Raw genomic sequence first — 15,216 nt, forward strand, 5'->3', positions numbered from 1 at the left:
TTTCTGTAATTCTCTTGACATCATAAAGGCTACCATAAAGATTGCTAAGGATGATCAGTCAAAAATTTTGAAAACTGGGGGAAAAACCAGCAGTTTTGGAGTTGGCCTGATTCAACACAGTCACCCAGTTCCACCTTTGGGCACTCAAGTCTGAAAATCCATCTTCTACCTTAGCAGTAAAAGTACTGTATATCAAGGACACACTCCTAGGCAGGTCTGGAAAGAAAATGGCCCTGCAACTCTCAGCATGACTGGCTGGCCAGTGGTGGAAATTGTAGAACTCCTTTCTGTCTCAGTCACAGTTACTGAAATGCACTTAAGACACATCGGGTACAATCCTATGTCCTCCTATCCTCATCTCGGTTTTTTTTAGAGTCCAAGTATCTCCAAGTATCGGAGTCCTCTCATTTCAGTGCTCAGGCTGCTGAGGCTGAGCCCCCACACACTTGCAGCTGGCATGGAAAGAGCTGCACCAGCTGTCCCTGCACCCCCCCCCCCCGCAAGGTCATGACCAGGCCTTGGATGCAGAGGAGCAGGCATGCTGGGAGCTGGGGAGGGAAGGAGCCTGGGCCAAGGAGTTGTTCCAGTTCCAATCAGCACCCCTGCTTCCTCCCTCCCCCTCCCTTTCCAGCCTAAATCTAGCTGGCTGCAAATGGCCATCTAGATAAAATGCAGGGAGCCAGGTGTAATGTGGCAAATCCTTACAGGACAGCCCCATACATATCTACATGGAGTTTAATTGAGCTTGCCCTCAGGGTGTAGGGCTGTTTCAGAAGACATGGAAGAAATGCTACCTTAAACCATGTTGCAAAGGCTCAGTTTCAGATATGTAAAATATTGTTCTCCTCCCTCCTGTTCCTATCTAAATGGCATCTATGCAAACTTGGCACTGTTTCTCAAGCATGTCGTGGGAGGATCCTTATTGTGCCAGATGCTCCTACTCTGAGATTGTTCTAGGACTCTCTGACTCTGCCCGAATAACCCTGCCTTTCACAATGCGCTCTACTGCCTCCCACAAATGCAAATACTAATGCTGTGCCTAGGCTTCAGAGGTTAAGCCTTTCCAGTAGCAGCTTAGAAACCACTTAGTGCCAGGAAGTCTTGACTACACACACCCTGCCATGCTGTCAGGAGTTTCAGCCACGCACGGTGCCAACAGTGAACATCTCCAAAATCCACCAACATAGAAGGAGTGTTTAATATGTTCAGTAGTTCCTCAGTGGAAGATGGATTTTGAGCACATTTCTTATGAAACAATGGACTTCATCAGAAATGGGAACCCGCATTCCATTCATATGCTGGACAGATTGTGCTGACAATTATGCCATTTCATTTTATTTTTGGCATGTTAGTGATGTAAACATATTTATAAAATCCTAATGGGAGGGTTGCTTGGCAAAAACACTCTTTTTTCCACCACTTTCTTCCACAAATTGTTTCTACTGGATAGGAACAGCCATCCTGATGCTTAGTCCCTTTAAGATCTTGAGAACCCTCGTGGTGAGGAAACCATTAGAACCACAGAACACAAGCTGTTGTGAGAGAGATGATGCTGTTGCAGCACTTCCTGGATCCTGCATGTTCAGTGTGTGAGATGCGCGGAACTTCCTGTGAGAGGCTGCCTGACATTCCTTTTCCCTTTTGTCCTCCAGACCACCTTGTTCACTGACTCAGGCTCCGATGCAGCAGTTTCCTCATAAGCTCATTGTTTTCTGATCAATGTTACTATTGGAAACAAAGCATTGCAAAAAAGCAGGAAGGGCATATCTTTCAGAAGTACCCTACGTGGTGCTCATTTCTTGTATTGCTTTCACACCCTGAGTCTTGTTTGTATGTGCCCTGGCCATTACCTCACACATATACTCTGATAATCCAGAAATCTCCCATGTTGGCAATGATTGCTTACATTGTAAGCAAGGTCCCTGCGTATGCACATTTTAGAGGGGTGCACCAAAGCCCAGCTTCAGCTCAGACCCCAATTCAATGCTTTATAAAACTGCTTGTTCCTGCCACAATACTGAACCCAAATTTAGTCTGGAAGCCCAAGGCTTCATACTTCCCATTGACTCTTGGGGAAATCAGCAACGTCTACAACTTTTTCTCTTTGCCAGAACTGGATGATAATTGCAGCTATTGTAGCTAGTTAGGAGGGGGTTAATGTCAACCCGCTGTTAGGAAAACAGGTATGTGGGGTTTATATTCTGATTTTTTTTAAAGGGAACTGCTGATAAAGCACAGGAGTTCTTGTTCAAGAATGGCCAGGCTTGGCCTTTTGTGCTAGGCCATACTTACCTCTTTATGTTCTCTAGAGAATATTGTCCTGAACATTACAGACACCCTGGAAGTGTCCCTAAGTATCCCCACTGGTTTCAGCGTGATTTGTAAACAACCCCAACCATCCACTCTCCCCAGGTTCAGTTGTTGCAACAACTCATGTCCAACATTGTTGGCTCTTAACAAGCTTGCACAAGGAAGGAAAATAAACCCGCATGACTTATTTCCCCTTGATCATGTGAACCTGGTCCATGGGTTCTGGATGGTTTCTTAACTATGGCAATAAGCCACCATTGCAGGATCACATGACATGGCAAGCAACACTGAGAGGGTAGTTATGCAAACCTCTCAGTGCACAACTGGCACATGTACTGTTGTGGTCGTGTGGACTGAGCCAATGTCAGACACAATGGCTTCTCAGCCATCACTCTGGGCAGGCTGGGGAAAGGGGATATGGCCAGAATCCTTGGCTCCCTCTGCTCCCCATCGGTGGTGTGTCCTGCACAGTTGAGACTCCATTCTCTCAGGAGTTACCCTGTATAGAGTTAAACTGAAAATTCAGATTCCAAAGCTTGTAAGTTGAGGGTGGTATTTATGCTTAGGTTGGTTAGATTTCTGACACGAAAAAACACACTGCTGCTGAACAGAGAGGATAATAGGAGAGTACAGCTGCAAAAAAGCTGCAGGAAGAAGGCTAAAGAGGGGAGAGCAGCAGAAAAGGTGGATAAGAAAGCATTACAGAAGTAAGTCAATGTGGAGGAGATGAGTAGAATTGCTGACTTTCATCCCAGAGCCTCCAGGATGAAAGCCATCAGTGATTGGGGCTGAGAAGAATGGGCTGAGCTGCCATTTCCCAAGGCTGGGAGAGCAAAGGGGCCTCCTAGGGGGAAAATGAGAATAACCAGGGGAAAAAGTCGCTAGCAGAGATCTGGATGGGGAGCCTGTCGCAAGTAGGCCACTGCTCACTCGGATGGCACAGGCCGCGACTGGCAGTGCTGTATGAGTGGGAGGGCCATTGTGGCTTGGCTGGGTTATTTCAGGCCATGAGAGGGAGAGAGTCATACACAGCTGTTCTGAAATCGCTACCTAAAAAAAGAGACAGCTAGCTACTTAAATAAGTAACTCATGCAGGTGTCTAGTTAAAAATGCTTTCCATGTTGCCTGGGTGTCCTGATTTGGTATATGCTCCAGCAAGACATGCAGAGGTAGTGAAGCAAAGGGAAGGCCTCCCTAGTACAGAGGAGCAGGTTCCAAAGGGAAGTCAGACCCTTCTGCCCTTCCCTTCCCACTGTCAGAATCCTCGAGACTGACAGTTGCTTGTTCTCTGCCCCGTGCCCTTTCTGCATAACAGTCTTTTTTCACCACTCCCTTGGCTATTCACAAAAGAAAAACAAGGCAGCATACTGCTTCCTGGGGGCAAAGATATGAGGCTACCTCTCCTTCAAAAGGTGTTTGCCGAGCTCTAGCTGACATGGTACCAGGCATGGGGCAAGCCAGCTAAACGTGTGGGCAATATTGAATGCTGTCCTTGTGAATATTTCTGGAAATGGGGGTTGTGGGGGGGGGGTAGGGAGTGAGCCTGTGTGAATGTATCCTGTTCTGGAGGTGCTGGTTTGGGCTGGTTCCATGCTGTATTACCCAGCACCCTCTTTCAGTTCCCCTAGTGGCCTTTTCCACCAGCTCAACATGACTGGTGCTGGTGGACTGCCAATTGTGGCTGCTACCTAGTGAGCTGAAGCACTCTGAAACATGCCTCTTACAAAGATGCATCTACTGTAGTTGGGAATTTGGAGATAAAGATGCCTATGACTTAGACAGTATTATGTCAATGGAATTATAGGTTTTATTTTTAGTCTCATTCCTAGTAAATCCTAATGCTGAGTATGTTTTCAGTACTGCTGTGCATGTTTGTATTTTCAGTGAGTGTTTGACTATAAATGCAAGATCTTATTTCTGTGTGTAGATTACCACCAGTGTTTGTGATCAGGGCCAGCCCAGTTTACTAGGTAAAACTGGCAACTACCTGGGGTCATGAAACTCCAAGTAGTCAGAAAAATTCTTTGGAAATGTTGTTCACTTTGGAGCAATTCAAATCAGCTGGAATTTCTCTCTCATTTCCCTTTTCACTAAATGATGCATTCCCGGGAAAGGGGTTGCAACTGAAAAGCAACAACAAAACATTTTCAATCCTTTGCCCCTGTGTGACTTTATTGTCACAAAGTTGTGGGATGTGCGACCAGATGTAGTTCTACTGCTTCACTCTCCACAAAAAAGGACTGCAAACTGAGCATATGCATACAGTCCATCCCTGCATGCTGCAAGATGAGCAGGGGAGCAAAACTTTCACATAGGGCAGCCAAAAAAAAAAAAAAAAAGTTGTGTGATGTCAGAGTTTGCTGTTGCATCACATTTACCGTCAGTCTCACATGTGGCTCAGGAATTAATTTGGAGAGAGCCTTCTCAATCCTATTTAAAATGTGATTGTCCTGAATATTTTGATTGCATTTACAAATATGGCTTGCTGTCCTCCCCTGCAGCAGGTTAGCTAGCACTAGTTCCAGTACAGGACCTTGTGGGACTACATTACCTGCTTCATCCACAGAGAAAATTAGCAGTTTACTTCTGATCCTCACTTTCCTGGATTTAGTACAGTAACCATTACATATCAGTATCACATACATCTTGTCTTACCATGACACTGAGAGACAGTGTGGTGCAGTGGTTAAGATCGAGGGACTGGGACTTAGGTGATCTGGGTTCTAGTCCCTGCTTGGCCATGGAGCCAACTGGGTGACTCTCAGCCTAGCCTTGCTCACAGGATTGTTGTTGTGACAATAAGATTGAGAGGAGGAAGAGGATTATGTAAGCGACCTGGAGTTCCTCGGAAGGAAAAAGGTGAGATATAAATATAATAAATAAAATCAATATATCTGAGTCAGAGCAACAGAGGCTATATGAATATATAGGATACAATGTACATAAGTTACAGATAAAAACATACAGACAATCAACCCATTGCCTCAGGAAGCTGATGATACTGCAAGAAGCAGTGGCTCACCTCACCCTATCCTCCTGGAATTTGGTGACTCACTATCTCCTGGGAAAATCCCATTTTCCCCTTTGCTTCTGGATGGAGGGCCTGGCACACCAAAAGACATGGCCCTTGCCCCAGGACTTCTCCGCCTCTTTGGAGTGGCCTCTTTGTTCAGGTCAACTATCAGGGAAGCATCTTCTTCCAGATGCATGTGAAGAACTTGTTATATAACTGTGAAAGGTTATTTGTGAAATGGGAATGGCCAACCACCCCCCAGGCTATTCAAAAGCATCAGAATGTTTCAATATGATATTACAACAGTCAAAGCACTCTAAAAGCCTTGATGATCTCTCTCTTCTAGTTTTATTCTTGTTTTGTTTTGTTTTATACCACACACCCACAATATAGGGTGGGAAAGAGCAATTGCGGGCAACTGCAAGTTTTATTACAGCCCATGGAAGCCCCTGGTGTTGAGGACCTGAGGCAGGATTGGGGTTGTGTTGGTATACCATCCACACTGCTGACCACTCTAAGCTGGCAGAGGTGGTCTTCAGTGTGGTCTTGGGTGACTTACCCAAAGTTGGCTTGTCAGGAGCAGCTCAGGACTCCATGGTTGTGTCAAATTGTATCTGGCCCAACATGCACAGCAGGATGCCCTTCAGATTGGGTCTTTTCTGCAAGACTGGGGGGAAATTATCTCTGAGTAGGAAAACAATGTGGATTCTGGTGTCATGGACTGGTCATTGCTTATTCATGTTTCAAAATAAATATCAGTGCAATACCTGTATTAAGCCAACCAAAAGTTCACAAAAAAGGACAAGCCTTCAATATATCTAGGTCTTATTATCAGACAAGATAAAGCAGATAAAGGAGGAAAGGAATTTGACTTGATGAAGTCAGCTTGTGCAGATAAGGGTGGGGTTTCCTTTCCTATGCCTCCTCAACTTGGTTTTTATACTGACTTTTCTGATGAAGGATGTGGGGATCTTGAAAGGTTGCATCATTTTATGATCTTTAGGTTGGCCTAATAAAGGTATTACATTGCCATAGATTGTTCAATTTTTTCATGGTCATCATAGCTATCTTCATTTTTTTATGATCAGGTTAGATGGTAAGATGACCCATGACTCCAGCAGGTCTGGAGGACCAAACTGGATGATCCACTCCCAGTGCCTGATAAAGCTGAGTGGTTTTTGAGGCCCCTGGGGGATTTGCCTGGATGTTAGTCAGCAGTCCTGCTGTATTGCTGGTCTGAGTTTGGAACGAGTAGATGATCCAGGGATAGTGATATGATTGCTCCCAAACATCTTCAACTCACTTGTAAAGCCACGTCAACTGCTTGGCATTCCAAGAAGCCAATGGTAATGATGCAACATGTCTGATAACTAGAATATAAATGATAGAAGACTTGTAACAATATGTGATAAATGCAGATGAGAGCCTGCCCATGGTTTTTTGCTGAAGTGGTAATGACAGCAAAGAAATGTTACTCCTCTAGCAATTGCACTTCTGCTAAATGATGCCCAGAAAAGTTCTTCTGAGTGGTGAGGCACCTCCTTGGTGTATGCTCAGGGAGGGAAGGCCTAGAGGTGATAGGTGGGCTGTATATTTTGCAGGTAGAGTTGCTCATATCTCTCTCAGCTTGGATGCTGCTGCTGTAACAGAGTCTGAGCTGATGGCACTTGTGTTGTTATTATGGTGCTGTTTTATTTTGCGATCTCTAGTTTCATCAGGCAGAATCCTCTTTTAGTGTGTTGGTGGCTACCACTGTTCACAGTTATTGTGATGGCGTGTTTTCAGTCACAACCATGATGCTTTTTACATTGTTACATATTTGTTTAACACATGTCATCATAAACTGCCTTTTAAGAAATCATCACAAACTCATCTAATGTTCAAATGCTCCCTCATTTAGAGAAGGGAGAAATGCATATTCTGTGGTCAAGCCTTGCTGCTAGCTTTTCAATTCTCTTTTTCAATTCCCTCCTTTTTATCAGTCTTCAATCCAACAAATGCCACCACCCATTGGAAGATTACTCTTTTGGGATATGTGTATGTATCCCAAAGCTACATGTGTAGCTACATGAGTTTCACAATAGAACCCTTTTGGGGCTTAAAAAGAATATATCTAATGAAGGAAGGTGGTAGGTTGCATCATGAAGGAAGGAGGAAACGTGAGGCCATCATAGGGTGGACAGTGTGGTGTTTGCCTATCATTGGACAAAATGTGGGGAGGAAAGGAATTTAATGACTATAAACCTTCAGTTCTCCTGCTTTTTTTCCCTGAAAGCCTGTTTTATTGACCAGTTTGATTTATGTTCTACCAAACAAAGTTACTGCTAAAATCTGCCATTATAATAACCAGAGAAGAGAGATGTCTTCCCTGGTGCTAAAATGATAACTGCAATGGCACCAGACACACCTCTCTGGGGAGTCTATTCCAGGAGTGGGACACAACTACTGAGAAGGCCCTTCTTCTAACCACCAACCTCCTCGCCTCTCTGGGGGATGGCTCCTCAAGAAGGATCTTCACATGATCCTTGGGAAGGGATGGGAAACAACATATGGGAGAAGGCAGTCCTTCAGGTACCCATGATCCAAGCTATTTAGGGCTTTATATGGAAGTACAAGTGCTTTAAGTTGGGGCCAGACTTCCACTGGAAGCCAGTGCAGATGATATAAAACTGGTGTGATATGAGCCCATGAGCTAGTTCTTGTTAACGATCGTGCAGCCTTATTTTGAACCATTTGGAGTGTCTGGACCATCTTCAAGGGCAGCCCCATGTAGAGTGTTTAATCATTGCCTCATAGCTTTCAGATAGTTATTTCTGATAGAACCTGGAGAGGATCTGTTGGCGACATACAGGTTAGATGAGGGGGTGTCACATGGAGTTGGGTAGTGACCTGCAGTGGAGAGCAGGATGCATTCCAATGGAGCAAAGCTCAGGGAACCAACGGTCAATTTGGATACCAGAAAGTGCTTCCTTTCAGTTAGGACCCCGAGGGTATGGAATGGGCTTCCACGGGAGGTGGTTGAGGCCCCATTGGTGAGGGTGTTCAAGGATAGGCTAGACATGCACATGGTAGGCATGTCATGAGTGGAGCTGGCTGGAGCCAGGGGTCAGACTAGATGGCCTGGGAGACCCCTTCTATGTTTCTATGTAATGGATTTTGGGAAAACAGATAAATGGTCTTGTCTCAACTCACAATAAAAAGAGGCAGCCAGGTCTCATGAGAGATCAGCCCATGAATTTCCTTTCATTTCAATACTAGAGCCCTAGAATAAGTGAAATAATATAGGTAGTGCTGATGAGTGTATGCAGAATCCAGACTGCAAGTTTTCCAGAAGAAGAAAGTGTAAATGATTGTGTAAATGCTGAGTAAACAACATGGAAAGAATCAGGCTGCTCAAGTAACTTCATGGATAAATGCAGCAAAAACATGCATAATAGATTGATGGAAAATATTGATGTCTAACTCAATCCTTTGGGACTGAGGGCAGGGTGAGGCATGTAGCCATAGTAGTGTGGATTATGGCTTGGATGCAGCTTTAGTTATACTTAGAAAAGATCCACAAACATCAATGGGATTTCCTATTCATTTCAAAAATGACTAAGTCTGAATCCAACCCACTGTTTCCTCCTGATCTCAGATAAAATGTTCCCTTAAAATTGACTCTCTGGGGTATTATTAGACTGATTGTGGTGGTGGAGGTGAGATGCCATAACAGACATACTTTCTGTTCCTGGAAGGAAGATGAGATTATTAAAGGAGGGACATGAAGCAAATGGGGTGGAGTATCCATTAAACCTAATACGTCAGCTAGAGTCACGGGAGAAAACCAGTTTCTCATTTCTGTCTCACTACTGAAGATTAAAATTAGGCACAGATCAAGTTGATGACATTGAGCAATGCCAGATATGAGGCCAGCCACTGCTAGGTTAATAATAGTTGAACTTCTTGAAAACAGAGGGTCTTTATAACCGCCTGCCTCAAGTGGAGATATCTGATTTGACCTCCTTTGGTATAACAGATCTCCAGGATCATACAGGAGCCATGCAGAGAGAATTAAAATGAGGTCGGTTGGAAGGGAATGTCCTAGCAAATGTATATAAGCTACCACTTCTCTGATGGACAAAGTGCAGGGAGGAAGAATATGTAGGACACATTTGCATGTGTTAATGGCTACAAATTTTTAAATATCAGGTCTGGTATGATTCCACTGATAGTAGTCTTTGGATACTTTGGCATTCCACTTAATAATTCAACAGCAGTTTTTAACTGACATTATTTGTAAGCATCTGCTTGATGTGAGTTGCAAAATTATGGATGGTGTTCCAATATCCTGATGCAGAAAACATGTTTATTTTTTCTTTCAAACAGTGAATTATATTACACTTGACTGCATTTGAGCTGAAGTGACAATCTGTACTGCCAAACAGACACTGAACAACCATGACTTAGAAGCTACAGCAGCTTAGTGTGTTGTCTGAACCCAGCACCCCCATAGGTTGGCTTATTTGTTGCTATGAAACCACTTCAACAAGTCATGGCACTTTATAGCCACCCCTGGGCTTCCTTTTTTATTTTTATTTTTATTTATAGCCTGCCTTTTTCCTGCAAAGGGCTCAAGGCAGCTTACATCATTCTCCTCCTCCATCTTATCCCCACAACAACAACCCTGTGAGGTAGGTTGGGCTGAGAGTCTGTGACTGGCCCAAAGTCACCCAGCTGGCTCCATGGCTGAGTGGGGACTAGAACCCAGGTCATCTGAGTCCCAGTCCCATGCTCTTAACCACTACACCACACTGGCTCAGTGGAACAAGCCCAGAAAGGGTTGCTAAATGGCTCTAAGTAAGCCACTGACTGCCATCTAAAGTGTTTGGATAGCTGTTATCAGCTTCCCAAGTCTCCACTGCATGCTGAAGCCGTGAGCCCAATTAGGGGCCAGAAAAGGCAGGGTGTAGTGGAGAGCAGGGCCACCACCATCTGAATAGGATGGTGTAAATCAGTGTCCTGCAACAGGTGGGAAGGGGCCAAGAAGGCCACCAGGCCCAACTCTACTATTCTATAATTCTATGACCAGTCTTGATCACGAGGAATCCTCGCTGGAATGAGTGAGGGGCACTCCTGCAACTCACTGCCATTGTGTGACAGTGTCTTGCACAAGGAGCAGTGGCTTGTCCCTGTTGGCCATTTTGGCCTAGCATGGAAAAGGAGGGTTTTCAGCCAGTCAGCTGAGGCTTGCTTCTCTCGCTCAGTAGCCTGAAACTGCAGGTGGGGTGGCAAGGAGAGGAGCTAGTTTTAGCTGGCCAACTAAAGTATGTTTCTCTTCCCCTCCAGGTCTGCCTGCCATTTTGGATGGGTGAGACAAGCCATATTCTCCAGAAGAATGCACTGCCTTTGCTCAGCCTGCTGAGTGGGCACCACATCCTTGGGGGAGATTCAGGAGAATGCCTCCCCCGCCCATCGCTGCACTCACAGAGTGATTGCCGTAGTGGTTAGAGAGGGGATCAGCCATGTTCTACTCAGCCTTCTCAAGACGTAGCTTGTCCCCTCTGCTGTTGGTCCCAGCAGAGCGGATTTGCCAAACAGCTGCTCTGCCAGCATCAGCAGCATAGTGCCTCTGACAACTGCCCCAAACTGTCTATGCACTGTGGTTTGTTGAATCATGCAAACTGGGCTGCTATTTGCTGTTCCCACACATAATTGCCATTCTACAACTGCTTCTTATTGATACCCCAAATTTGCCAGCAAAGGCAGGATTATTTCAGCTATATTGCAATTCTTTAGTTTACTGAGGGAGAAAAGAATTTGCCTTGGGCAGCCTCTAGAAACTAATAATTATTTTGCACATCACAGCCTGCAGATGATGGCCCCTGTGTCAGTCTTTCCTGAGAAAGCAGAACTGAAGGGTGTGTACGTGCAGAGTAGCAGTTCAGAAGGATGCCAGTTCTCAAAAATTTCCAATGTATGCCCCGCCTCCTCTGAAAAGAGCCAGCCAGGCTTGTAGATTTCTTTTACTTATGCCTCTGTTGCCTTTCGGTTTTTCTTGTGAATTCAAAGCACTTATGCTGGCAGATCTTTCCGTATGTGGACATACTTGCTTTCTGCGGCTGTCATAGCCCTTCTCTTCATCTGCTCTCCTCCGGATTTCCCATTGTCCTTCTAATTGTGTGGCTGTATCATATTACCCAGTCTGTTGACTTTTGCAGACAACTGTGCAAAAATAGGTTCAGCATTACGAACTGCCTGAAAGCATGCTGATTTTGAAAGGCTGTTGATCAGTGCTTTTAATCACTGGCACACTTTTCTCCACAATTTCATATAGCTGTTTGGGATTGTGTCTCAGGACCCCTAGGTGATCTTGCCACCCCCTTTTGTGAGCTAAGTTCATTTGCGGCTTTGGTTTCTCTTGACAGCTCACCAAATGTCACTATATATCACAAAAGAAAGAGCAGTAGAAGAAAGGGAAAGGTGTAGCATGTGAACGGGCTGTTCGTGGCACGGTGAGAAGAGACAAGCCAGTCCTCCTGTGGAATCCTCTGGGAGGATCAAGGGAGAAATAGTTGGGTGGGGGGGATTGTGGTGGTTCAGATCGTCTGTCTGGCATATTGTGGGCTGTTTTATGAACCACTGGCCTCACGTAGCTTATTTTCTGAATGGGGGGTCATGATGCAGGAGCCAAGCCACTAAGCTGCAGCGTGCTGCCTCTTCTGCTTTTACTCTGCAAGTGGCAGTCTTTTCCTGCAGATGGTTGACTGTCATGTCTGCATCTGGCCCTCCAGGGGACATGGGGGCTGAATGATCCTGTGGCTGGGATCAGACATTGTTCTCAGCAACCTACAAAGGAGCTGCAGGCCAGTCCGTGACATGAAGTGAGATATGTGCGGACTAGGTTTGCACGACATGACACCCCAAAGTGGCTCACCAGCCATGGTGGGCTCTACAGAAAATGATAATGAAACATACAGTTCATGACTGTACTCATATTTGTTTATATGGAAAACATTTAGAACATCATTGTTTACAGTAATTTAAAACAGATTGAAAATCAATAATGACATCTCTACATATGTGGAGGCGCAGTGTCCATCAATATTCTGCTGCAGCTTTGCAAGCTACTTTCCCCAAAAGCAGGCAAAATTCATTAGCCCTTTCTCACAGTGGTTGTTAGTTCAGCCTGAGCGGGTTGGCCAAGGCCAGGCAAGCTCAGTGCTCCTTGTATTGTACTACCCTCTATTACATTAAAACCTTCCCATGTATATAATTATTTGTGGCTGCACTGCATTTACATAATGAAAGATGTGTTCTTTTGTACCCTATTGAAAGTGCAGATTCTCTATCATCAGGCAATCCTATTCTCACTCTGAAACTAATCTGTTGGTTTAAAAATTACCACTCTTAATTAGAAGAAGGCTGCATTTCCACAATTGGTAGACAGGCTAGATATGTTTGACAAAACATGATGGGAAAGCTAAAGAGTAAGAAAGTTTTAAAATGCTGTATCTCTTTCTTTTCCAGCAACATCTGACGGAAAGTTAAGACTGCCCAACTGAAATGCCAGCCAGTAGGAAAAAAAACTCATTACTACTATTTTGGGGAAGGTCAAAACTCAGTTCTCCTGATCCACAGCATCCCCTCATTCATGTGATAGGATTATGCACAGTATCAGGTTGAAAGCTGACACAGGGACTGGCAAAGATTCTAGCTACTTGCAGTAGCAAGAGAATCTCTGCTGTGCCAATGTGACCAGCAGACTCGAGGCAACAACAGGAGAATTCTGCACTGTGGATGTGGCTGGTGGTTTTGTCTGGAAAAGATGACACCTCCACAACAGGAGCAAGGAAGGCGTATCGCTGTGTGCGTGCACAGCTTACTGTGCAAAATCCCTTTAAAATAAAGCATAAATATACATGCAGGCAGAGAGCCATGAACTAGCATGTGAGCAGCCAGTGGAGCCTTTTGCTGTGCTTTTCTGTTTGTTGGATCCATCTTCTCATTTTCTCCATTCCTTTACACTTTGCTGCTTTGTCCTTTACTTCCTTACCCATCAGCCTTCCATTATATTCCTCCCTATTTCCTTTCCTCCAATATTTTAGCCCTTAGCTCACTTTATCAATTTCTCCTTCTCATCACCACCAGAGTTTTTCTATCCCTGACTCTACATATTTAGCTGTTGGAAGAAGTTGTAAAGTCTCACAACAGGGTCAGAGGGTAGATGAGATGAATGCCAGCCCTTTTTAACTGATGGGAAAGAAAAGATGGCTTATCGAGGCATAATTAGGGAGCATTAGACTGCATGCTGTATCTCATTTCTCCAGTAATGTGTGTAAGGGGAGGGAGGGAGGCTCCCTCACAGCTGCAGCCTACAGGCATATCACTGTGTGACCTCAGCCAGCATCTAGGAGGCGAGCTGAATAGAAATCACAGCAAGAAAAGAAGACTCCTAATCCAGCAGCAGAAGCTAACCGTGCTTGTGACATGCATCATGTGAGCCTTATAAGGAGGTCTGAACTGGCTCAATGGAGTAACAATGACAGTAAACAAAATGCGCAACGCAATTGTTTCCAGCCAGCTCTTCTCAAAATCTCTCAGCTCAGAAATTCAACTCTGGCGATGAAGTGCCCCTCCCTGCCACTCCTAGTTTACCCAGGCCTACTTAGTCCTCAAAAAAATCTGTCCTCCATAGCCTTTGTTTTTGTGGCATACCTGCATGGAAGCCTCAATCCACCTCAGTGTTCTAGTACTGGAACAGAGATGTGAGAAAAATTGGTGACAAAAGCAAGGCTCCTTGGTCCGTGAGAGCTCCTCCTCTTCCTCCAAGCCTACAGATTAGGTTGCCTATGCTTGACCTCTGTTCGTTCCATCCCCTACTGCTGCCAAAAGGACTAGCTGAGATGGGCAGTGGGGACTGTAGAAGTACAACCCTCCACACCCTCCTCCAAAGGGCCCAATAATCATTTGTAGAGTTAAGCTGCTTTCTGACTGGAAATGTTCAAATATGTGGCCACTTACACAGTGAAAGTACAAGATCTGATACTGAGGTCTACATGAAGAAGATATGAGAGATGCTGAGGACAGATGCTGGGGACAGAAAAAGGACCTTCACCCTCTTCATGTCTGGCAATAGTAACTTTTTATAATTTGGAAAAGAAAAATCCTCAAGTCTGCCATCTCAAGAAGGCAAATGAGCAAAGACTGGTACTGAGACATAAAATGAAAATTAATTAAATGTAAACACACCCTTACCACTATAAGTGTTTGAATTAAGAAAATGCAGAGGAGATTATTAGATTGAAAAGCTTTCCAGAAGTTGTAAAAAAAACAACGAATTTCTCAAGAAAAACAGAGGAAATGATTTGCTCAAGGCTGTTGCAGGAAATCCGGAATTAGAGGCCTCTGCAGGAAATGGAGAAAAAAGTGTGAGCTTTAGAGACCAAATCATAGTATGCAATGTCTTGGTATCCTGGGGATCTGAATATGTAAGGCCAGGCCAGGCATAAACATTTTTGAAGAGTCTCAGTTCTAGTCACTACGCAGCCATGGAACTAACCAGTTGACTTGGTCCAGTTACAGACTTGCAGCCCAACCTATCTCACAGGGTTACATAGAAACATTGCGAGTCAGAAGGGGCCTCCCTGGCCATTTAGTCTGACCGCTGGCTCCACTCATGAGATGCCCATCATGTGCATGTCCAGCCTATCCTTGAACACCCTCACTGATGGGGCCTCAGCCTCCTCCTGTGGAAGCTCATTCCATACCCTTGGGTACTTCCTGGCATCCAAATTGAACCTTGGTTCCTTGAGTTTGGCACTGTTCCAGTGCGTCCTGCCCTCCTCTGCAGGGGAGGTCTCAACCCACCTCCGTGTGACACCCCCTCACATACTTATATGTCGCCAACAGAT

The sequence above is a fragment of the Varanus komodoensis genome, unplaced genomic scaffold, assembly GCF_004798865.1.
Source record: "Varanus komodoensis strain SLA01 unplaced genomic scaffold, ASM479886v1 scaffold9, whole genome shotgun sequence".
Classification (NCBI taxonomy): Eukaryota; Metazoa; Chordata; class Lepidosauria; order Squamata; family Varanidae; genus Varanus; species Varanus komodoensis.